The following is a 26841-nucleotide window of genomic DNA, read 5'->3' as shown; positions in this document are numbered from 1 at the left end:
TCATTGATTCCTTTGGACTCCATGTGACTTTATATATTCAGGAGGGGGAGACAAGGATGAATAACTCCAGGATTGTGACCAGTGTTCCCTGTAAGTTGTGCAGCCACTCAGGAGAGGTTCCAGTGCCACCCAGCTGATTAGCAGAGTATCCACAGCTAGGTTTGCATTTCTGTTGGTGGTGCACAATTTCACATGCTTCAGTGTGCACAGAAAAAATGTATTCTGCACATGGATGGAAAAAAAATCTACGCAAGAATGGAAAAGATTAGAGGAAACATTGTTTGAGACTAATAATTTGGCAATGGATGGGTCCCAGGAAATAACCTTTTCATGCTAGCCTAGAACAACCACATTTCAAAAATGAAAACTTCAAAATACAACAGAATAAATTAAAACCTGAGGTCATGCAGTCAGAAATATAGAGAATTGCAGGCTTCTGCTCTTAGCTATGTTACTGACTTACGCTATGTCTAGAGTGGGGAGCTTTTCTTCTGACACATCCAAGGATCATGTCTGCTTTTCTGAAAAAAATTTCAGAAAAACAGATGCATTTTTTCAGCATCCTTGTAAACCTCGTTCTACAAGGAAGAAAGGATGTTCTGAAAGAGGGTTTTTTCCCGACATTTGGCCCCATGTAGATGGGCCAAATATTGGAAAAGCCTCTTTCGGAAGAAAAGCAGAAAAATATATGCAAATTGCAATAGCTATACTGTTTGACTTTTGGAAAGTCACTCACTCCACGCCTCAGTTTACCCATTAATCAAATCAGATGAAAGGCATTAAATGTAGTCCTTGGTTCTTTCCTTTCCCCAAGAGGTGATCTACAGAAGCCACGTTCTTTCTTTTAAAACAGTGAATTGATTTTTTGAAATCTAACTTTCCAAAATAAAATAAAAAAAGAACGAGGCTGGAGTTATATCTGTTCAATAGGAAACATTTAAATGAGACTGCACTCACAAAAAAACAATTGTCTTACAAGGGCAATTGAAAATCAAAGTGAATGGGTATTTATAGCTACTGAGCTGTTTAAAACAACAAACTGAAACTGCAACAGCAACCACTTCACAAAGTCATATTCTTGAAGAAGGGGGAAAAAAAAGATCAAAGATCTGCAGGCAGCCAGCTCTGCATACAAGTGGCTTTATCAGCTCTTGGCTGTGTTAAAGAGAGTCAGGCATCCTGAAAGAGAAAATATTTAATGAGATGATGAATAACACTTCTTGGCCTTAATTATAAGGCTAGTACTAAGCAATAATAATTGCAGGATAAATTATCATCAAGAGATATTTCCAAATAAAAAAAATGCATGTAATTATCAAACAATTATTTTAAGCCTCATTTACATATAAAAAAAGAATAAATGTGATATTCTTTTTTTTTCTCCCTTCTACTTGTGGGGGTGGGGAAAATTTTCAGGGTGGTGCATGGGAATTAGATACACAACGCCCAGTACAGCTAATGACACCACATCGTAAGGGCAGAATTCAACCCAAGCAAAACTCAAATATCTTTTTATTCCCCCTCCCCCCCCCCCGCCACACACACATGATTAGGCATGTTTAATAGTGAGGATGTAAGACCTAACATTTCTCTACAAAATCATCCTTGGCAATAAATGGGGGAGAAGGTTTATCTAAGTTAGGGAATATTAGATGTTATAATCAGAAACTAAGGGCGTGATCCAAAGTCCAGTAAAGAAAATGAGGACTCCAACTGAATCAATAGGCTTTAGATCCACCCCTAGATTCTGAATGATTAAAAGAGGAATTATTTTAGTTACAAAACAGATTAAAATTCAATCAGTTCCACTACTTTTTTCACTATAAAGTTCACTGACAATGAGGCACAGTTAGTGTACTAGCTGCTGGTTTTAATAAATGAGAGCCAAGACTCTCAAAATAGAGAAAAATGCACAGTTCCTATTTCAAAAGCTCCCTCTAGCTTTCCCTAACTGTTTGTTACCAGAATTTTTCCTGATGATCTGCTAGAAAAAACAGTGCAGAGTCAAAGGTGGTCTCATCAGCCTTAGAGAAACACAAGCAGATATTGTATAACCAATTTCAAGTGAGTTTTTAATTTGCAAAAGCCACACAGTTAAGAAGATGCTAAAACCCCACCCCCTTCTTTTGATTCAAGATCAAAGAAATTTTTGTAAAAGTGACATAACCCTTAGATGTCCTAGAAAACCACATTTACCACTGAATTAACCTGCTTCAGTCTCCGAGCCTCACACACATACAGAGAACTAGAACAGAGTTGGAGAAGCCAGTTACATTTCAACTGTGGACACATCTGAAAAAAAAAACAAGAATAGGTCAATCCCCCTGAAACTTAGTGCTAGTACATCATAGCCATTGTGGAGGGATAAAGGATCCCTTGATAACAGAGGTAGGATTATAGGACCAGAGCCTTAGCTGGTGTAAACTGATGTCATTCTACTAACTTCATTGGCACTACACTGATGTACACCATTAAATCTGATACATAGACTCCAAACTGGTAGAAGCCAGTAATATTGCAAGAATAGTGTGCTCAGACTCTCACAAGACAGATCCTCCTTTCTTACCTTCCTCGGGGATTGGTCAAAGGCTCTGGTGGCTGCACAGATGACCTGAGAGGAAGTAGAAAGAAGCAGTTGGAAAAGGGGAGAAGTAAGATCACACACATTTTCAGAAACTGGAACCTTTGTCCAATCTGTGTCTATGCACACTTGTGTTTTCAGGGACAAAGCTGGGATTCTGTGTGCATAGCGGGGTCAGACCAGTGGCTATCAGGCCACATATGTGCATATAAACTCTTATTTGCATGTGCCTATACAGCAGTGTATAGACCAGCGTTTCCTAAAGTGCGTTCCGCAGCACAGCAGTGTGCCGCGAGGCAGTCAGAGGTGTGCTGCCGAGAGAACAAAAAAAATTCTGCTCCCCTGCCCCCTGCAAAGCCCATAGACAGCTCCCACTGCGGCTGCCCCCCCCCCCCCCCCAGCCCGCAGGACGGCCCCTGTCCCACAGGGTGTCCGGTGCTGCGCAGCCTCCTCTTCCTCCACCTGCGCAGGCAGCAGCTTTTACAGCGGCCGCTGCTGCTGGGAGGGGGAGGGGTGGCCAGAGCTGAGGAGCTGCTCCCAGACCCCCAGCTCAGGCTCTGCTGCCCCCTCTCCCGCCCCCTCCTGCACCTGGGGCATGCTTAGCTTCTGCTATCCCCTCCCCCCCACATGCGGCGCTCTTGGGCTCTGCTGCCCCCCATGCGCTGCTGCTCTCTCTCCCCTGCGCCCCTCCCCAGCCTGCTGGGGAAGTGGCAGAGTTTAATCTGGCGGGGACGGTTGGGGTTTCTACTCTTCCCCCTTCTCCACCCGGTCCTGCCAGAGGGAAGCCTGGCCTGGTGCTGTAGCTGCAATGGGTTCCCTGCTGCATGGGCAGGAGTGGGGGGGACAGAGCTCTCCATCCCTCCCCCCCCCACCCCGAAGAACAAGAGCATGCTCCCTGGAGTCTTTCCCTGCTGCAGCAGGGTGCCAAGCCATGTAAGCATCCCTCCTCATGCCAAGACCCCAGACCCAAACCTCCCTTACTCCCCTCCCCCTACCAAGACTCCACATTCCCAGCTTGCTCTGACACCCTGCCCCAAGTCCCCTCCTGCACTCTCCCTCCTGGCCAGATACCAGGCCCCAAGTCCCCTCCTGCACCCTCCCTCCTGGCCAGACACATGATCTTATTTAGCATTTGTTTATTATTATCCTTACTTTTTTGTGGTCTATGTTTTCAGACTGTTATTAGGGGAGTCTTCCTGTGGGGGTCATGGCGCATTTCGACCCTCAGGTCTCCCAGATCCAGTGGGTTGTTTTTTTGAGCTCGACAAAAACATCCGTGGTGTTCCCTATAAAAAAATGATTGCCTTAAAAAGTGTAATAAACACTGGTATAGACGCATTTGGTGAGTAATTCTATGTGTAATGATGCGTGTGGACTTGATTTGCGAGAATCAAATCCAAAACATTTCCCAGAAATGAGGACCTGATCAGCCCCCTCTAGAAAAAATGTGTGAAGCAGGAAAACACCCCCAAATGTACTGCTAAGCCGTAAAATGTATTACACTCCTAACAGCTGAGATTCTCAGCAAGAGACAGTGGGGAGAACTGACTAATGTGGGGGAAGGGAAAGTAATGTGAATGTACTTCAGAATCCCTTCAGACACTGCACAGGACACTGGAGGTAAATACAGGGCTGGCTTTACCATGAGGCGAACTGAGGCAGTCGCCTCAGGTGCCAGACTGTGGAGGGGGGGGAGGGGCACCACTAGGACCCAGAGAATTTTTGGCCCAAGCAAGGGGGTATGGGGGCATCATTTGAGCTCCCCACATCAGGTGCCAAAATGTTGTGGGCCGGCCCTGTGTAAATCAGTCACATCTGAGATTAGGGAGCAAGTCTGCTCATATAGCTCTAAGTGCCCAGACTGAGGCTTTCACAGGGCATTGACTTTGAGTGTGCATGTGTACGAATGTGAGGAATGACAGAGAGCAGGCAAGTCGCTGCTGGCCCGAACTGGATCAAAGCCCTATCTTGATGACACACGGTGGAAATTCTCTGTTAGTTCCAGCTGTAGAGACCTGTGGTTTTGGACTTGAAGTGCAAAGGCGTAATCCTCCTCCTGCAGGTGCGTGTGTATCCACCCAGCCTATAGGTTTCCAGCAACCTATCCTCTTGGGCTTTTATGGCCCTTCTGAGAGTGTGAGTGTCTGTTTTGTGAAGCACATACATTCATTGCTCGAGAGGCTGCACTAAATAGTGCTGCATAAACCTGGCCAAAATTTTGGCAAGTACATGTAGATATTCCAGGTGGAAACACCTGAGCACGTGCTAATAAGTCCATGCACTATTCTGATACTCACAAGAGTGCAAGTGTTAGCATTTGTCTCCATAAACCCACTGCAGTTTTAACTAGCTCCCTTTTTTGAAGTGACATTTAGGAAGCAGCTTGTGAACTAAGAGATTTGGCCTTGGCCAGGCCCACTTATGGGAAGGCCATTTGCATGTTTCTGATGGAGTGCTCCAAAATGAGCAAGTATGAAACTCACCATTTCAGTTGTTTGCACATGTCAGACAGGAACATGGGGGCATGCTAGGTTGAATACCTAACTCTCAGTTAGGAGCCACAGGTATTGGAATGAACCTTAGGACAGGAGCTAGTAAAAGATGAGGGCGCACACTTAGTGATAGTGACAGCGTTAATGCCCTTTTCAAAACCGACAATCTAGGCACCTTCAGTGGAAATCACTCAGGTTATGTCTATACTACAGAGTTTTTTCGGAAAAACTCGCGGAGCATCCACACCGCAAGTGTGTTTTTGTGTGAAAAAATTAAAAGATCAGAGGGGTTTTTCCAGTGTAGGTACTCCTCATTCGACAAGGAAGAACACCTTTTTGCGAAAGAGCTCTTTCGCAAAGAGGTGTGTGTGGATGGGAAAGAGGGTTTTTTTTGGTGCAAAAAGAGGTAAAAGGAAAATGCACAGGTGCCCTGGTGGCCATTCTGTGTATAGCTTACTTTCAAGAGAGAGTCCATGCAGTTTGGACACTCTCTTTTGCAAAAGCGCATTGTTTTTTCGATGCGCTTTTGCAGCATGGACGTGCACTTGCGCAAGAAGTTTTTGTGGAAGATCTCTTCCGATAAAGCTTCTTGCACAAGAAGCCTGCAGTCTAGACGTAACCATAGAGAGCGTAAGATCTAGCACAGCTGATTGAAAATTGGAATTTCCATTCTGTACGAAATGCCAATGATTTGAAATTTTGTTTCCACCCTCAATCTCCAACAGTGAATTATAGTCATGTGACTCCCATCCTGCAGCAGACCCAGTCTGTTACAGAGAATGGAGGCAATAGGCATCAGACCAGCTCAGGCAATGCGGATTAACATGAAACTGACCTGAAATTAAACATTTTGATTCGGTTCAATAAACCCACCCCAAAATGAAACGTTTCATTTCAATTTTTCTAACAGATGATCAAGGAAAAGTTTTGATTTTGTTGCAAACTGTTTTCATGGAGAAAACTATTTCTACAGCAAATCCCCAACCAGCTTTGATGTCCAGCCTACCAAAGTCCAGGGAATGGTCTAGAATAGTAGAAGTCCTTAAGCATAAAAGAAAAATCAAATCACTTCTGTTTTGAGCACCCGAGTTATATCTATCAATCCAATGCAACTGCCAGTGAAGCCACGGAACAACTCTCTTCTGGTGGAATGGCACCAAACCCTATATAACTAGAGAAATATGCATAAATGTGGTGTTTCTACAAAATAAATCATCTGACTCCTTCCTATACAATTATCATCCCTACTGACTCTTCCAATTACTTTATTGCTCTTGTGAATTACACAGATGATACATTATAACCTCATCCTATTTCTACAGGTATTCTCAGGAAACTGCAATGTCTCAGCATTAAAACAAAGCACTGCACGTTATGCAATAAAACAGAAGTTTATAATGAAGTTAAAAATTGGGAGCTTTATGAGAAAGTTAAAATTGTCACAGAGAATGGGTGCAGGAAGATTTATTGCATTAACAATGTGCACTAAAATGAAAAGATTAAATAAAAAAAGCAAAGTCTTTTATAGACTGAAGGAAACGTAGAGAAGCGTCAAAGCCATTTGGCCACAAATTAGACCCATCATTTTTGCTTTGCAGGTCCTGTCTTTCCCATGATTTTTTTCTGCACAGGAATGGAAACAACAGAATGAGGAGACCAGGAGCCTGGACCCCCTAAAAAAAAAAAAGAAAAAGAAAAAGGAGAGCACATTTCTGAAAGAGTATAAAAGGATGTATAGGGAGTACCTTTTAGGTGTGGCAGTAATATCACTTGATGTCGCTAATCATGGACTGTATAAATTGTGCAGCACAGATTGTACTCATGTTGCAATGTAAACCTACCATTTGGGTACATGTGCTCATGCCCAAGTAGCATGTCCACACTAGTATAACTTTGTTAGCATGACTAAAAGTGCAGCAATGCAGGCTGGACCATGGTCTGAACAAGCACGACAGACGCCCAGGTGTGATACACCCAAAGGCACAGCAAACAAGGTTCTCTTTAGAGTTAGGTCCCTGTTTCTCTACGAAAAAGACTCTCTCCTTTCCCCTTTCAGTGGCATTATATGTAGGGTGACTATATTTCCCAAAAGGAAAATGAGACACTGTGTGTGGCTAGCCCGAATGCCTTTCCTTCCCATGCACAGGGTTGGTCCAAGGCTCCCCCCCAAAATGCGGGACTGGTTTTGCTGCACACCCATATACTACCTGCCACCTGCACAAGACTGAGGCTGGCGTCACTGCTCACTGGAGCCCTGCCCACACCCTGTCTGCGCTCTGCCTCCCTCACAGTGCAGACTGGCCTTGCCCTTCCCTCCCCCCTGCACAGTCCACCATACCCCATCTTTTTGTCAAACTTGAGCATTTGTCCAACCAATCGGGGCTTAAAAAAGGGACAGTCCCAGCCAAAATGGGACATATGGTCACCTTACTACACTCTAATAGGTTCAGTGTTGGTGGGTTCCAGTTTGTGCCTACATAAAAGCACACACACCAGACCTCCATAGCAGGGTGTCAATGGCTAATGCAAAGAGGATCTTTTCGGTAACATACACGGAACTGAAACTGGACTAATGGGGTTTTGCAGATATCTGAGCAGGCTACCAAGGTTGTTTTGCCATAGCCTTGTCAGTTATCTCACTTAAATGTTTGGTTCAGCCATCTTCATTTTCCCCATTGATTTGAATGGGACTCCTTGCAGAATAAATTCTGACGCAAGAGGAGTAAGTACAGCAGATCCTGTGAAATGTATCTTTGAATACCCTCAGGTCCCATCCTAGAGTTCTCATTTAACATCCTGTGGGGCGCAAGACCAGTTTGCGTCTACTTTTTATGTTGCGATCTTTATTAAGAAAGACAATCAAGAAAAGCTCTGACAGAAATAAAGAATCAGAAGAGAATTCCTTCCCTTACATTCAACAGACTTGAGAAGTCTCCACCATGGAAAGGCAATAGGCTTGATCCTCAGAAGATGTACTTCGAAGCCAGTGGAACTTCATCAATTCATAGGGACTCAACATGTGGCGTATAAAATAGAGACACATAAAGTGTATCTCCCATAAATTCCACAAATGCTTTCTGATTCCAAGTGACTCCAAGTGTTTTCATTGAAACAATTCCATTCTCCAGCATGTCTCCCAACTTGGGTCTCCTCATGTACTCTCGTTTAGGAACATTTGCTGCACCTGGATGTTTCCATTTTCCTTGAGATTTCAAAATAGTTGGCATTGGTTAACTTGGAATATTGCTAGTTAACTGTAGGCTTGAAAAGAAATTCTGAGCAAGGGAACCGTTCTGGGAGGATTTAGTGTATTTGAATTATTTAGACCCCTGCCGCTCATGTGACAGGCTTGTTTTTCTCTTGCAGGAGCCTGCTGCTACAAGAATTAAAACTGTCGGGGCACGCTAAGGCCTGGGCTAGGCTTTAGTAATGAGCTTTAGCAGTCAAGAAATGATTTTATACAACAAATTAAACTGTTCATTTGTTCGGGGGGAGGTAAATATTTAGAGAATAAAGATATCTCGGTAATGAGAAGGACTGGGTGGGAAGAAATGTAACACGAATGTCAATCCTTTAAATCTTCAGCATGCTATGATTTTATAGAATGTTTACTGCCATTGTCTTCCATTATTTCTTCCACCTCATCCAACAGGAATGGAATACTGTATTTCCACTGTATTTACAGATGCGTGGGGTGGAGATGAGATGTGGGCTGCTGGATTTTGTGTTGGTCAGAATTCCAAAGGCACATTTGGCTCTAAAGCACGAACGTCCAACCGCCTGATGTAGAAAGCATTATCGTAGAAAAGCACGTTTCAGCGGGGAATGTGGTTCAGTCACTGGGAATAGGCATCTGACTGGGGTTCTAGTCCTGGGTTTAGTCCAGTGGCGGGCAGCCCACCAGGGTTCTGTGTGTGGCCCATGAGAAATTTTGTTTCCCGTTGTCCATGCAGGGTGGCCAGATTCTGCTAGTTTTCATCCGTGTGGGTGATTTTCCTACTGGTATCACAGAAGTGACACGCATTTCAAGCACGGGCACGTGATGTGAGATGCATGCTGATTGCACACAACGTTGTGAGAGTCGTACACGCTCTCTGCATCCAATCCAAGCACTGCTATGCTTCAATCCGCACACCCCGCAAATTCTAGGTACGCAAGCACAGTTAGCACAACGACCCTATCCCAGGAGACGGTCTTGGTCATGGCAATCTTGCAGCTCACAGAGATGGAGGATCACTCATGCTGCCCACTCACTGGCCTAGGTTGCCCCTCATTGATTTAGTTCCTTCCCCTAGAGAATTTAACAAACTAACACAGGGCTGGGCAAGATGTGCCCTGGGGGCTGCCTAACACTTTGATCTGGCCCTCGGACAACATCTGGCCACTTTCTATTTATATCCTGTTGGTTGTGCCACTGAATTTCCAGGGGGTGGCTCAGGCAGCAGGATCTTCTTTAAATGGCTCATGGTTCCCTGTTGCGTTACTAACCCAGGGTATGTCTACACTACCCCGCTAGTTCGAACTAGCGGGGTAATGTATGCATACCGAACTTGCTAATGAAGCCCGGGATTTGAATTTCCCGGGCTTCATTAGCATAAAGCCGGCTCCGCCATTTTTAAAAGCCAGCTAGTGCGAACCCCGTGCCTCGCGGCTCCACGCGGCACGGGCTAGATAGTTCGAACTACGTAGTTATTCCGAACTATCTGTACGCCTCGTGGAACAAGGTGTACAGGTAGATCGGAATGGCTACGTAGTTCGAACTATCTAGCCCGTGCCGCGTGGAGCCGCGAGGCACGGGGTTCGCACTAGCTGGCTTTTAAAAATGGTGGAGCCGGCTTTATGCTAATGAAGCCCGGGAAATTCAAATCCCGGGCTTCATTAGCAAGTTCGGTATGCATACATTACCCCGCTAGTTCAAACTAGCGGGGTAGTGTAGACATACCCCCAGACAGAGATGAAGCTGCGAGCCCTTTAAATAGCTGCAACAACTCCAGGCAGCAGCCAGGCAACACGCAAGCAGCAGGATCGTGAGCCCTTTGCTATTTTTTTTAATTCAAAGCCTCCATCCCCAGACATCTCTGAGGTGAGGCTAGTCCCCAGCCTCGCCCTCTCTGCCTCAGGCCCTGCCCCTTCCAGGGGTGGAGATGGCCCATAATCACATACCAAAAATTAAGTGGCCCCCCTGTAAAAATGATTGCCCACCCCGATCTAATGTAAGTAATTTGGTTGCCTCTCTCCCTGTCTTGCTATGACAGCTGCAGTCAGCACAGACATTCAAATGAGCCACCCCTTTTAGAAACAGGAAGCTGCTTCCAGCAGGGTGACCCGTCACTCTGGAATTTACTTTTCCCTTTTTGCCCACTCCAGCAGCAGATCCGTTAACCTTCCAGGGATGCTCCAAGAGTCATATTTCCTCCGGGAAGGGCTGGGATGTTTTTTATCTTGGCAGGGACATTCATTATCAAGATTAAAATTTTCCATAATACCCTCATTTTTTGGTCAAAAAGTCACTGTTTGCTGAGAAAAATGCTTCTATGAAAAAAATGTCCAATAGCTCTGTGAAGACTCCATAGTGCACGTCTAAAGTTAGGAGTGTTGACCCCAATGTCCTTGTCAATTCCAGCTCCAGGAGCAATATTCAATTTGCCATTTCAGTTGCATGCATTATTTTCTATATGTTCTGACAAAGAAAGTGTGCCCCAAACCCCAATAGAGTCCAGCAGAGCAATGGTTTTAATTACATATTTATGTATGTGTGCATTCATTAATTTGTAAAGCTTTTAATCATCCCACTAATAGGCACCCCTCCCATGTTCTGGGCTGCCTTACAACTTCTAATATTTACATTCTCATTAAAAAGTCATCTTCATATTGTGCAGTGTAGATGTACCCTATTAAAAGATGTACCAATTTGACACAACCCTATAGTATTCAATAGATTAATATAAATATTATACCAGAACATAATGATCAAGAAGCAACTCTGAGTTTCAAGATTTATATGTATAGTTTGAATGAGGAAGAAATTTACTTTTAGTCAGTACATTGGTATTTTTCTTCTTTTCACTATAGTTAGAAAACTGGTGGTTATTTGAGGGAGGGTGGTGTTGCCTAACAGATATATTTACAGGATATCAAAAGACAGGGGTTCTATTCCTGGCTTTTCCACTGGGTGATTTTGGGCAAGTCATGTAGCTTGTTCATGCCTCAGTTTCCCCCACCTGTGGCCTCTTTTGTAAAGCATTTTGAGACCTATTGATGATAAACACTAGCTGCTATTATTATTTCATGAACATTTAATATCCAAGCCACCTTTGTTTGGACTTTCAGTAATTCTGAATAGCGTATTTTTTTTCCAGTTTTTTTTTAATGTGGAAAAACACTGAAATCCTATAGCTACATCAAGTAATGACAGGGGAGTGTTCTCTGTATCAGGACCACCCTTGGGGCCAGCACACATCAATTATTTAGATAAAAGTATTTTCAACTCAAAGTTTTAAAAATTGTACTGAAAATCTTGGTGATCATTTAAACTGGACCATTGAATTTCCTATTGATGCTTGTCCTTGGTGCAGTTTCCCCTTTATTTATGCCATTTTTGTACAAATATGTATTTACTGATCCTGAAATTAAGATGGCCAGTGCATTACATGTTGCCATAGGGGGCAAGACCAAGTGCTCCTAGAGCACGAATGACCTTTGGTTATTCTAGGCAGATGTATAGTGCTATGGGGGGGCTATACACGTAGGCTACGTCTAGACTGGCATGATTTTCTGCAAATACTTTTAACGGAAAAGTTTTCCGTTAAAAGCATTTGCGGAAAAGAGCGTCTAGATTGGCACAGACGCTTTTCCGCAAAATCACTTTTCGTGATTGGGGCTTTTTTGCACAAAACAAATCTGAGCTGCCTACACTGGCCCTTTTGCACAAAAGCTTTGCGTAAAAGGACTTTTGCCCAAACGGGAGCAGTATAGTATTTCCGCACGAAGCACTGATTTCAGACAGTAGGAAGTCAGTGTTCTTGTGGAAATTCAAGCGGCCAGTATAGACAGCTGGCAAGTTTTTCCGCAAAAGCTCCTGCTTTTGCGGAAAAACTTGCCAGTCTAGACGCACCCATATGGTGCAGTGTAGAGCAACCCACATTGGAGGCTAATATCAAACCAAACTTGAGCCGTGGGGGCTACAACCTGCTCTTTTGGGATCATGGCAGGCAGCTGAAAAATCAAGCCATAAACTCAATTCATTTAATCCAAATGTCAGCTGAAATTTAGTTCACAGGGATGGAGCATACACAGAAACCCCAAACTATCTCCATGCCCCCTCTCTCTCACATGAGACTTACACTGAGCAAACTTCTCAACCATACTCAGGTTCTGAATTGTAAATGACAGCCTTGATCTATTTGGAATAGCAATGATTGAATAGCAGAGCAACCAACTATTCCAGGTTTTTACTTAGAGTGTAAAATTTGAAAAGAGCAGAGTTACATATTGAAAGGAAATTGAGCCACAGAATATACTTGTAAAACAGCCAGAATGACACACAACATGCTCCAAACATTATGCTATTAAGTGTAGTAAATCCAAACAACACCCTAGACACTTGTTTGGAGGATCAGAATGCACATTATGGATATACTATTAATGCTTGTTTTTAGGATGGAATCTACCCAGTCGCAAACATTCACTGCTATTGATATTAACTATTTCTTGAAAGAACTGATATACTACTGAAGTTTATTTGCATGGCAGGGAATGAAACTTCATGTTTCACCTTCTTCACACCTTCCATTGATTAGATTGCCTCAGTTTAATTACCAAATTCTTTAAAAGACTTCAGCACAGATGTGATTTCACACAGGTGTTACCTGGTGTAATAAGGCCAGATGTTTCCCATGAAATAGGCCTGGCTCATTTGAAATGCATGAGCCGCAATAGCTTGATGTGTACATCCATTAGTTCAAACAAACAAAAAATGGTGAGGAATTATGACCAAGCTAAAAGTTTGAGTAGAGGGACACCACCTATTTTTTCTCTTCTTTTTGTTATTAGTTTCCTTCTCTGTATTTATGCTTTACTTTTAATGACAGTTAAAGATCTCTCATGTAGATTAGCTCATTGGGTTGGCAAAAAATGCACAGCTCTTGAGTATCTGATGTAAACATGCACAGATCATGCATGGAATAGGCAAGGGTGTGCTTGCCTGGGCATGACTGCTGCATGAAACTGACAGTTGCCTGTCTTGCATCATCCATGTATCATCTTGCACTGTTACAAGAATGGAGTTAGCCAGTTTCATAGTTTTGAAGGATGGGGAGGAGAAGGTCAAGTTTCCACCCAGAGAAACTCTTCTCTTTTTGCAAAACTTTGAGTGAAGAATGAAAAGTGCTTTTGCTTGATGACAAATCCATCAATCCATTAATTTTCACCATCAGTTTTACAGTTCTCAAGAAAATAGCTATCACAGCACAAGGAAATAGGAGCGTTCAGCCTGGGAAGAAAGCTGACTATCTGCATGGGTTGTTGGTGGAACCATACGATCCGATCAGCCACACAGTGACTCTTGGCATTTTTAGCTGCAAGGACAAATTTTCTTGTTAATATTATTTACTTCTGTGCACTTTATTAGAGTAAGTGATTTCTGCTGTCATGCAATGCAAGAGAAACCAAATGTTTCTGAGACGCTTAATGGAGCTGAATTATTTACAGCCCATTCCCTCAAAAGTTGTCTTAGAACATGTGGGATTCGAGGATGAGAAGGCAAAGTTGCTAAGTATTGCTGCTGGCCCAGATAGCTTCTTATTCTTACTAGAGTAAAGTAGGAATAACTCAACTAAAATTATACTGAGGTGAAACCAGCATAGAAGAGACGAGAATAGGAATTTGTTTGAAAACCTGTCCCTTATTTATCCTCATAACTTTCGGTTGTTCTCACACCATGCGAGTGCCTCATAGGTCCAGGGGACCTATTCATCCCTACCTTCTGGTGATTCAGATGGCAATGACCAACTGCAGGCAAAGTAAAGAAATAAACAAACAAATCCAAAAGGTAGAAGATGGAGGGGGAAGGGGCAAGATTTTCCAGTTTTGTGCTCACACAAAGGGGTTGTTCTGTAATATTCCATCACCTCCAAAACGGAGCAAACCCGATCTCAGCGGTCAGAGTAGCTGAACCCAATTGGCAAATGAGTCAGGACCGTTTCACGTGTCTCCCTGTTGTTCTGTGTAGTGTGATGCTGCATTGATGATATAAAACAAGCCCTGGGACTCTGAAACTCATGGGACTGCAAAGCTCTGAAGAGCTGAACGTTACTAGAAAGTTCACAATAGCAGCTAATAAGCCTTTGCACAAAGGGGCTTGCCAAGCAGATACCACAGAAGCTCAAAACAACGAGACTTTTAGGCTGTGCAATATGGCTTACTGCTTTTTAAAATTAAAACAAGATCCCACAGGAGATCAAAATAATTGTAAACCATTCTGACCTCCCCATCTTGCAAATACTTATGTTTGTGCTTAACTTTAATCCCCATGGGGAACCTCAGATGCTTAGAGTTAAGTACTTGGATAAGCATTTGCAGGGTGGATGAGGGTCTAAAATTGTAGAAATCAATAATTTTAATTAAAAATAGACACTTAACATCAGCCAAGCATATTTCTTTAAAATTATTTGTTTGAATGGGTTGTTATGGTTTTTTGGGTGGGGAGCTTAAAGGTATGTGTCAAACAAAGTGTTTGTAAAAAACTAAATACCAACCACTCAACTGTCTGCCCTCATTATTTCAATTCAGGGACTGGCAGAACAAGACTTAATATTACAATAAAGCAAAACTGGTGTCAGCAAAAAAAAAAAGTTTCGATGACACACTGATATGGAACACTATGATACATGGATAAAAACTATGTGAAAACCAGAAACACATAAGACTGCAATTTAATCTTTTTATTTGAAATATAAATATTGTTACTATCAAGCTTGACAGTATAGAAAATGTGTGCCCTGCAGCCTTCTGACAAAACAAAATTTATATTTAAAACTTCCTGAAATAATGCCTTTCATATGTGGGGTTTTGTCACATTGCAGTGGCTCAGAGCCTACCTTATGGTCCTGCACCTTTAATTATTTTATGCCTAGAAGACACATTTTAAATAGAAGAGGCGGGTTACAAGAGTTTTGACAGCTGGGGATGATTAAAATACTGACAACATGCACTATATAAAATTCCCTGAGGTTTTAGCAGGGTACTCATAGGAAAGTTAGAGATTAGCATCCAAGGGGGGAAAAGTATTTTTACCCACTAACATGCAATGTTCAGGACATTAGATTGGCTCCCCCCGCACCCTTCCTCTCCCATATAAACTTTATCGCAAGGCCACATACTCGAAAATTGGTCAACAAATCTGATTTACTAATCTTTTCCCATTTAACAAGTATGGAGCCAGATTTCATGGCCAGCTGTTCTATATCATTTTGTGAATGGAAGGGGAGGAGAGCTGGATTTCAAACACAGTTAATGTTTCGGGAGGGGGTATGTGTTCTTTACAAGGGTGTTACTGATTGTGCTGATTTTCTGATGTGCCTGTGTTTCTCTTTGTGCAAAATATTGTTGTTGCTACTATAGTGGAGAAAACGGGGCCCTTGGGCCATGATGCCTCAAGGTTTTTAAGCATATTCCTAACCATAAGTAACTCAATAGCCCGTGTTGACTTCAAATGCTTAACATTAGGCCCATATTATGCCCTTTGATAAACTGAAGCCCTAATAATCAGATGCATTATGAATATTCAGAAAATACAAAGGGAAGCAGGGGGATCAACAGACTCTGGTGATCCCCTAGGCAAGATATATGGGGGTCCAGCTCTGTGCTCCTGGAAGGGGCGCTGGGCCTGTGGCCGAAGGGGCTAGACTGGGGCAGCCAGCCCTCAGGGATGCCCTGAGCATGTTGTGTTGGCCCCCATCAGCCCTTGCAGCTGCCAGGAGCATGCTACGTGTTGCTCCACTGGTGATTTAAAGGGACCAGGGCCCCAGCCGCCACTGTTCCTGTTCTGGTGTCCATGTCCAGAACCTCAGGCCCTTTTGAGGTGCCAGGCCGCTGGGCAACATGGCATCTCTTTCCTTCAAGCCCTTTTTGATCCCCCATTCCCCTGTCAACAGGCCTGAGGGAATGAGATGGGTTATGACAGTCACGGGCAAAGCTCAGTGGTTGTCGTTCATAGGAGGTCACGTGAAGCTTTTCATCCAAACAGTCCTAAAAGCAAATCCCCACAAGACTCACATATTTTTTCTTAACGTCAGGAAGAACTGCAGCATCCCTCTCTAGGCCCAGGCAAATGTGAAACTTGCCACATGTCACTGTTCATTGTTATCATTCATTGATTTCATTTCAGCAAGTGAAGCCACAGGATGGAATCCTGACACCACTCAAACCCAAAGCAAAACCCCCATCTGATTTCACTGAGGCCAGGATTCCTCTACCAGTTCTTGCCCCCTGAAGTTGGCTCACTTATCCATGAGCATTGCTTGCTGCGTCAAGTAGAATGTTAAGTGGGAATAATGTGATCTTGCAGTTGCTCAGTCACACAGGTGGAAGATTAACCCCCTTCCATTTTCTTCAGTTTTCTGACAGACATGAGGCTTTAGAAACGACAGGAATGAGACAAGTGAAGGACGTAACCCACATGTAGAATGAAGCATAGAAGACAGCCCAGTGTTAATGTAATGCCAACAGGCAGAACCGAACTTGGGACCTCTGGAGCTCAAGCAGTAGAGGCTTGAGGTAAAAGCCAGCTGGCTCTCAGACTGTAAAGCAAACTCATTCTCTCTCTCTGTAGGTGGTCTAAGGGCCCCTACATGGGACAGTGAACCACACCCAGCAGGTATACTGGTCACATTGGCTACGTCTATACTGTGGGTTTTTTGCGGATGAGGAAATGCAAATGAAGTGCTCATTTGAATATTTTGTGCTCTCATTTGCATATCTTCTTCCAATCCTTTTTGCGGAAGAGGTTTTTGCAATAAAAAGCCCTGTGTAGACGGGGCCATTTGTCAGAAAAAAACCCTTTTGCACAGGAACCTGTAAACCTCATTTTTTGAGGAATAAGGGATCTTGCACAAAAGGTTTTTTTTCTGACAAATAGCCCCATTTACACAGGGCTTTTTAGCTCAAAAACCTCTTCTGCAAAAAGGATCAGAAGAAGATATGTAAATGAGAGCGTGAAATATGCAAATGAATGCTCCATTTGCATTTCCTCGTCTGCAAAAAACCCGCAGTGTAGACGTAGCCATTAACTGCAGGTAAAAGAAACAAACGCAGTGTCAAGGCATGTATCATTGCTGGCACAGAGCGAAGGACACACATGGAAATAGACGAGGTCAGAGAGATGGAGAGGAGTTGTACACTACAGATCTTTGTAGATTCAATGGAAACTTTACAAGTTTGGCTACAGACACATGAGAAGTCAGTCTTCTGAAGTCTATGGATTTACACCCGTTCACACCAACAGAGGATCTAGCCAAAAATGTAACATCTCTTTTCTAGGCTGCTTCTTCATGATGGAGAATATGAAGCTTACATGAAATAAAGTATTGTCCACCTTTGAGAAAATACATTGAATGGGATCTAGACAGAGTCATTTCATGAGTTTATAATACCACCGTACTGAACTCCATTTCTATATACTAAGGCCCCCAGATAGATATTATTGATGCCTCTGCAAGACACGTTTTCCCATTAGATCAAGTGAATCCTAAATGCCCTAAAAATCCATTTCCCCCTTAAGGAGTAGTGGAGAATAAGTCTTTGTCTATAGTACACCATGAGACCAGTTTGGTCTTCTCCCAAAGATTAAATCAAATCCTAAGAGTATGTCTACACTGCAATCAGTGGCAGAAGGTTTCTATAATTTCTGGTGGTACCTAGAATGGGTCCAAATCCTGTGTGTGCACTCGTGTGTACGTACTCACACATACACTCCCCACCTGCCTTGTAAGCTGGTATATATTTGTAAGCAGGCTCTAGGATGGGGACAAGGTGTTTGGAGTGTTATAGGGGCTCAGGACTGGGGCAGAAGGTTAGGGTGTAGGGGTGTGGGCTCTGGGATGGAGAAGATGGGTTTGTGGGGGTGGACATGACTCAGGGCTAAAGCAGAAGGTGGAGGTGCAGGTTTTAGGGCTCTGCACAGGTGGGGCTGGAGATGAGAATTTTAGGATATGGGTGGCTAGGATTCTCACCACTTTCTCTTCCTCCTCTCCTTCTCACAGCCCAGATGGCTCTTATCACGGACAGGATATGGCTCCAAGACCTGCCCTCCAAGTGGAGTGAGATCAGGGTAAGAGCTGCATGGACAGCCATGGGAACCACGGACCATCCACATGCCCCATGTAGGTGCCTAGGATTCCTTGCCCTCTCTGTCTTCAGGCTTGGACAGGACCACAGGAGCAAGAAGATAGGCAGGGACAGGGACACGATGGGGTTGGGGTTCCCCACACTTTTGGGGAGTCTCCACCACCCTTGCCCCTGGGTTAGCATGATTTGTTTTCCAATGGAAGGAGGGGTTATGTCTGAGCTGGAGTTCCAACCATGGGCTTACATTGCCATTGTCCCATGAGATATACAACGCACCTCCAATAATGCAAGTCATTCTAAGTTACCCGCAGTGACTGTAGGCTGGATTTAATAATAATGATAGTCATAACAGGGGAAAGGACAAGAAATGACTCTTTTAAAAATGGTGCAATGCAAGTAATTGAAGAAGGAGTGAAATTACATAAATAGAAGCCAAGAATAATTGAAGGATTTGATTCAAGAGGTACAAGGACATAATAAGAATTTATCAAGCGTTCCTATTTTATTTGGCTATGATACAAAATACTTAGTTAAGTGTTTGTAAATACAAGGTTGGATAAAAAAAATTTCTATGGAAGAAAACTGATTCCTCCAACCCCTCTGAAAATATGCACATTTCCCAATTTCATACCTGGGTAACAAACAAAAACCAAAACACAGCAGACGTGTTTGATACAGATATTATTTTAACTCCCAAGAAAAGTAACTCAAATAAATAGATTTGAAAGATTGTTTCCATAAACTGGTGTCTCATTCCATGAGTCTCTAAGATTTCAAATTACAACGAGCAGGCAAAGTGGAATATATCCTGTTTCTCGTTAAGGAGAAAAAATTGGTTGAGAAGACAACTTATTTTAAAAGGGCAAAATATAAGTTCAGAGCAGGTTATTACAGAACTGAACATAATTTAAAAGGATAAAATGAGCCATTTACAGAATCCCTTTTTGGCAAATGTGCACTAGAGAGTGGTTAACTTGATTCCTGTGATCATTTAGGCTTGAAGAATCTTGACACCAATACAGTAAGTGCTTGGTTTCATGGTTCACTTGTTAATATTCTTATCACTGGACCAATAGAATTCTGGGCAGAAGCAGGAGCGTGTGAAAGACGAGCCCCCTTTCTCAGAGGTAAATTTATCCAAATGAATTTCCATCCTGGGGAACCCTCTGCTATCAATGTTTGGTGTACTTTTTTCAGAACAATAACTACTCAGAGGTTTGCCCTCAGCTGTACTTTATATGAATATTTCCATGTTATCTACAGTAACATTCCTAAAGACTAAAGCACTAGACGCAATAAATTAAGGTCCAAAATAATTTAGAAGACACTTGATTCACATGAGCAACATGTAAGTACTATAGAGTTAGACACCGGAGGTAAATATTCATAGCTCTTTATAGGGTTTTAGTTGCCTGACTCTGGGTTTGAGTCAATAAAAGTCAAGCAGCTTGAAATGTCATTCAATTCTTTCAAAATTTCCCCCTGTATAGTTTTATGAACTCTTGAACTGCCTAGCACTGAACAGTAAAGTTGTTATTCTGTTGCTATTGTACTATGGTAACTTATATATCCAGGAATCTAGGCCAAGATGTAGGGCATTTCTGTATTTACCAAGAGATCAGCACTGCAGTGATTGGTCCCTCGGGGGATTGATTTAGCAGACATAGTGAAGACCCACTAAATCGACCACTGATCACTCTAATCGATTCTGGTGCCCCTCTGGAATGAGAAACAAAAGGGAAGTTGATGGAGAGACCTTGCATCAGCTCAACCTAAGGTACATTGACTCCAGCTATGCTATTCACGTAGTTGGAGTTATGTACCTTAGGTGGGCATTGCACCGTAGTGTACACCTCCCCATAGTGACTGCCACACACACACACCCAGAATTTATCATATTTCTAAGTTACCATAATTATACCCTATTCTAAGTACGGAATACACTATGATCTATGATGATATTGCTAAGTACAGATATATACTACCGTAGGTACCGATATACAGTAGCTCTGTGTGGTGCTTGAAGGCAAATATTGACTATTTAAGCAGCAGCCACATCTGGGCTATGATATACAGCAGTGCCCCCTCCCTCTTGTTGAATATGCCATTATACATCAATCAGTTGTGGAAAGGGTGAAGACCAATAAACTCCTATAAAATCAATGGATGTTCTGCCCTTTTGAACATCAGGCCATTGATAAAAGAAAATGAAGAGTCAGTCCCAGGAAATGGGCAGTGTGAGACAGACATCCATGTGCTTTACGTGTACCACATACAGTGCCTGGGTGTGAGCTCAGTCCAGGCATCAAGCAGGAAAGATCGGAGCACCTCCACTCTATTTCCATCTGTCTATCCACATCGTGTAATCACCGTGGCCTGCTCACCTGTACCTCATGTTCAGAAGACAAGAGCTTTTCAGCTAGTAAGTGCAGAACTCTGGTGGAGCTGGGGACTGGTTTTTGTCATATGCCATAGGCTGGCAGATTTGTATCAGCACCAGAATTTTGGGGACAAGTCTTTACAAAAATCATTGCAAATTTAAGTATCAGTGTACCCCACCTTTGGAGAAATTAATTACTGAAACTGATGGAAAGTGATATCTGTTCAGAGACATTACCTCAGTATCTCGTCAGCCTGATTTTTGTTGTTAAATAAGTGCTCACTGAAGGAAAAACTCCTAGCATGTAACCTAGTGTCCTTGTTTTCAAACCTTCATTGTTTTATATAGGATGTGGCTGTGTATTTTATGGCTGCTGCTGTTTCCTACCCAAAACCTATCCAATACAGATGTTCACTACAGTGGTCTTATAAAATGCTTTGCCTATTAAAATCGCCAAGTTGTCAAAGTCAGTTTTTTAACCTGTTTTCCCAATGATTTTTATATATGTGTACACACACCCAGAGACACACAGCCCTCCATACTTTGCTGATTTTGGACTTTCATACTGTAGAACTTTTTGTGCACATGATGATCCTGTTCAGTTTTTTTTCTCTCTTATCTTTTCTTCTACAGGTAGTTACAGCTTAATATTTTTGTATTCAGTTAGAAAGAAAGGTGAGAGAGAGAGATGGAGAGAGTTGTGAAATAAAAAAATGTGACAAATAGAATTACAGCACAAAATGATGTAATACTCTTGCTTGGTATTAATAGTTTTTTTCCAAATGCTTAACGACTATGCCATAACATAAAAAAATGGAGTGGGAGTGGCCTGTTAGCTGGTTTAGACAGACTGTTAGTCAATTTATTTTATTGTTTCATTGTTCCAGTGTCTCTAATGTGTTCATTATCTGACTAATGAAGGGTAACAGCCTGTCTTTAACAAACATCTACTGAAAGAAACATGAAGGGATGTGCATTTAAGAGCACACAATTGAGTATTCAAGGATGTTTCAGCAGAATGGGACACTGCTTACCTTCCCACACAGTGGGGACAAGTTCCTGGCATAGAGATGATTAAATGAGCCAGAGGAGAGACAGGTCAGACCACACCCATTGCAGCAGAACTACAAAGAAATGTAATTATTTGTGTGAATAGCATAAAAAAAAAAAATCATTCTGTGCCCAGCTGACAACTCTGACTGTCGCCTACTTTTTTACAGCATACATCAGACAATGCCCACACTGTCCAGAAAGAAAAAGGCTCATTGTTTATAAAAACACTCTAATCCTGTTTACAGCCCTCACTGTCCAATGCTTAGAATCTATCTGCAAAATGTAAAAAAGCAAATCACAAGAAACCTGTGGAAGTAATATCTAACAGGACCTGATCCACAGTCCAGTAGAAATCTTTTCTTTGATTTCAATGGCCTTAGCCCCACATGGGAGGAAAACACCATCTTCTCATGGACGTTTCACAAACCAAACCCAAGTCTCACTTCATACAATTGCTGCAAATTATTCACTTAGCTCTAGCACTTGGGAATATATAGCATCACCAAGGACTTGTGCTGGTGTTAAAAACCATCCTTGCTAGCAGCATGCTTTGGTGATATACTTACAAGAGTTCAGCACTTCTGAATGCCACTGTTAACATTAAATTATGCTCTGCATAGATATTTCATGTGGTTTTGATTATTGTTATTCAAAGAGCTTTTTAAGTTAGGCCAGCTGAGGTTTCAGACTCATTGCTTCTCTTTCTTTGGCTGGTGAGGAAGTGGAAATGTGAATAATCAAGTGACAGAACATTAATATGCTGTGACCAAATAGTTCATCCTTACACATGGCCTAGGTATAATCAAGAAAACATGGAAACTACAGTATTATTATCTACTCACATTTCAAAGTCTAATTAATAACAGTTACCTTTCAACAGAACAAAATTAGGAATTTTAGTAGCTTCTGCATACTGTCATATTTTTACAATACGATATTTTGTCTACTGTGTCCATTAGGTAGCATGTATTTTGTGGACTTCGCACAACACAATTGGATAGATAGGTTTAGCATGCATAAATGATCAATGATGCCTCCAACTAGTCATTTGAATGCCCAATTTCTGCAGCTACCTGTGCATTCACGGAACACCACTAATGTCCTTAAAAACATGAACATTGTGTTTTGCAAATTTGTGACTATGTGGCTTACATAAGGGAAGAATGAAGGATATTTTACCAGGATCAAAGGGCAGTTACTGCCTACTGACTTTCAAAGAGACTTGGATTGCTAACTGTCGGTTGCACCTGTGAACATCTTCACCTTTAATGCACCTCATTCATATAGAATTTCCTTATTCAGCCAAAAAAGTTATTGGGGAAGAATAGGTTCTTTCTCTGACTTGGGAAGACATCCCCATGTCTCAGATTTCTCAGCCACAAAAGAGGACTAACAGTAATTACCTGCAAACGGCGGCACAAATGGTTAAAGTGACTTGCCCAAGGTCACGGAGTAGCCCAGTGTCAGAGCCAAACATGGAATCCAGGTCTCCTAAGTTCAAGTCATGTTCTCTTACCATTAGATCACTTTGTCTAAATAAGAAATGCCATGCCATGCCAGAGACCATAAAATAGATTTTAAAAATTAAATGGAGCATATTTAAATGAGTGATAGATATCATACTTGTTCTGATTCTCCATGATCTATACTGAAATTTGGAATAGAAATGGCAAAAGTATTCTATGACAAGCAAATTAAAATAAATTTGCATAAATAGTACCATTTTTAGAAGGGCCAGATGACCATATGTGGATTAAAATCATATGTGGTACTAGTAAGAACTGCTTTGAAAAAATCTAATCTTTTATTACAACACAAAGGAAACTGATGCTAAAAATAATGGCACACTTTTCACATTATAAATAAATGAAGAGCTGGGTTGTGGCACAATTTGCATTCTGTAAGCTCTTTAAACTAAAAGAGATAAAGGAGGGGCAAGGCAGAATGGGGTGGGGGGGCAAAATCAAATCAATATCTTAGATGGCTGTATACAAATGCAAGAAGTATGGGAAATAAGTAGGAAGAACTTGAAGTGCTAGGCTGGGTGAGGGGTCCAGCAGCAGGGGGTCCAGAAATAACCCCCGCTGGTCCAGCAAAATCTCTCATCTGGGACCGATCAGGTCCAGAGGGTGCCGGACTAGGGAGGTCCAATCTGTAATTCTTAATATTATTGTGACTCATGTGTACAGCATAACACTGTCATGGCTCCTTCCCCACTCTGGCATGATAAATGCAGAAGTGGGAGCCAGCAAAAGTACCCCACAACCTTATCTACCAGGCTTTGGTATAAAACTTCCCCCCAAAATCTTAACAACCTAGATTTTGGGAATAAAACGCCACTGCCACCACCCAAATATTAATAAAACAACCAGGGAGAGACTACTTGAGAAATCTTACCCCTAAAGTACAAACCAGGACACAAAAATTAACCACTACCAGGTTAATAAAAAGAAAAGAGAAAGAACTTTTACTATCATCCCAATATTCCTGTTGCATGCATAATGGCTAGATGGAACAGTAACAAAATAATACACTCACGGAGGAGAAATTTACCATAGGCCAGGAATTTAGTTACAAAGGAGAGCAAAACCCATTTTTAAATGCACAGACCATATCCCATTTCCCAAACCATAAAACAATAAAACCTAACGGATTTATCTAAACTTTATCCTACTTACAGACTGTGAAGAGTATTTTCTTAGAAGGAAACATCCTGTCCCCTTCAATAGTTGGAGAGAAACTACCCAGAGACAAAGGAGGGAAAAATCCAAAAATTCCTTTGTCCCAGTTTGAAATTCCTACCTGCATTCCTATTGGCTGAATCTACCTGGTTAAGTAAGGGACCTAATTAACCTCTTAGTTCCCAGGCTGCTGGCTAACCCTCATGATCATGACAAACATACTAATTTTTTTCTAGATAGAACTCTTGCAAAGGTACCAGCACATCTTTGAAGGCAGCTTTTTACTAGCTATGGATCACTCCTAGGGAAATTTTGATCCTTTGTCCTGGAGCTTCGTATGATCTGTGAGAGACCCTGGGCCCAAGTCATCAAGCGCTTTTGAAGCAAAGACATGCTGACAACTACACTCCTCTGGCACAAAGGAGTTCTCTACAATAAGGTAAAACTCATCCTTATAGCACATTGTTTACTGCTCTAATGGAAGACGATATCAGATATTATGGTGATAAGTGTAGTATAAAAACCTGACTAGACTAAGCTTCTTGATTAGTAAGGGCAATATGTAGGTGCCCATGTGATGGGTGCATACAGACAGGGCTGAGGCCAGACTTTGCTGTGCCCTGAGAAGACTGGCTCGGGGCCCCTGCAAGTGGTGGCGCCTTGGGCAGAAAGAGGCAGGACTTGTAGATGCATTCTCATATAAATAGCACTTATAATACTGTGAGCAAGCCCTGAGACAAATGATATGCTTAAAGTTAAGCACCTACCCAGGCATTTGCAGAACTGGAGCTTGTGTTTGTTCTGTGGATGAGGAGAGAATTTCAGATGGGAGGACTACCAATCTGACATCTTCATCTAGCACTAAATTCTCTTATTAAAGAGCAAAAAGAAATTGCTGCCTTTGCTTAGGTATTGTGCATTGTCCCATAGGAACAGCATGGGAAAGAGAAGCCTTTGGGTAGAGCTGATTGATGTATTACATTGCTTGTGCACTAAATACTATATCTGCAATTATATAAAGAGGAAGGATATTTTTAGTAATTGTTGGTTATTAAAGCCACTGAAAAATAGTATGCTTCTCTAGGTACAACTTATTCTGTTTGTGGGTTTGGACACCATGCCAATATTTCAATAATATATACATTATGAACTGCTATAGCTGGCAAGGTCTAGCCAAGTCATCTGTTCCAGGGGAGGATTTTGTTGCTCACTCAAAATGAATAGATTCTGAAGTGGCATCCAGCATGGAAAATGAAGGAAGGTCAGGGGTAGGATAATATTTATGGAAGATAGAGCTTTTTTTAGTATGGCTTCAGGGTTTACTCTCCCCAAAAAGACCCATTTGTATGCGTTGGAATGTTGAGCATTCAGTAGGTAACACAGTGTGACTAAAGCACACATTTAAGCCTCCTGGTGTTCAAAAAAGGGTGAAGTTTTTCATTATAAGCTGTTCTAATGCAGAATATTTTGCCTAAAATAAGTAACATGCAAAGGGGTGTTCCAGCCCATCTGAGACCAATACTGGCTCTAAAACATGACACACTTTTGGCAGTAAAGACTACGCCTCTCATACTTGCTCACGTCTCTTTGGAACAGGGGTGCTATAATCCTAGCTATTAATCATGGGTTCGGAAAATTGAATGTTGAGAATTGGGTGAGGTTGACTGGCAAGGGGATACAGAGGATGGATGCCTGTGGAATTAGGGAAAGAGGGTTTTGTATTAAATGTGCCACAAAGATATGTAGGGTTAAAGAATCCTCATCTGTAGCACATGCACAAATAAATAACGAAGACTAAAGTATTGGATGGCTTTTGGGAAAAGACAAGAGTTTATGTGTCTAACAGAGCCAGGAAAACTGTGCACAGGGAATGTGGGACCCTCAGAGCATCCCAATGCTAGAGGGAAAGGAGCTTACTGATATTGGATAAGTGAATTGGGCTATAGTGAACAGATCAGGCCAGCTGAAATTCACTATGTCATAATCTGTATCTAATAGGTGTGGAGAAAGGCATCATGGGAAAATCAATAACAACAGTGATTGCTAATGTCCTTGCAAGGTGGATGTATGGTAAATGCCCAAAGGACTGTACAAATGTGAAGGAAACACTGAACATGTGTTTGAACCAAAGAAGTCTGGGCAAGTGGGTAAACAGGTTTTTCTCCAGACAAATGAAATCCTGATACCTCCATATAGATGCACTTGCTGACAGTTGGCAATTCTATGCAAATGACCATGCATTGGCATATTGGAGGCTGAAAAGACAGATCCATGTGTATAGTAGAAAGCACTTGTGGGCTGGCAACCAGC

The 26841-nt window shown here is 42.2% G+C and overlaps 1 long non-coding RNA gene across 1 annotated transcript; it reads right to left on the bottom strand.

The window, feature by feature from the left end:
• Positions 1 to 1727: 1727 nt before the first annotated feature.
• Positions 1728 to 24582, bottom strand: LOC112545681 (uncharacterized). The gene is made up of 5 exons (XR_003089220.2): positions 24529 to 24582; positions 21832 to 21921; positions 3734 to 3867; positions 2567 to 2611; positions 1728 to 2292 (listed from the first exon to the last, which is right to left on the bottom strand). It is a non-coding gene; the product is annotated as an uncharacterized LOC112545681 (long non-coding RNA).
• Positions 24583 to 26841: the final 2259 nt, after the last annotated feature.

This window comes from Pelodiscus sinensis, chromosome 12 (assembly GCF_049634645.1).
Source record: "Pelodiscus sinensis isolate JC-2024 chromosome 12, ASM4963464v1, whole genome shotgun sequence".
In the NCBI taxonomy this organism is placed as follows: domain Eukaryota; kingdom Metazoa; phylum Chordata; order Testudines; family Trionychidae; genus Pelodiscus; species Pelodiscus sinensis.
This window is presented reverse-complemented; position numbering and strand designations above follow the sequence as displayed.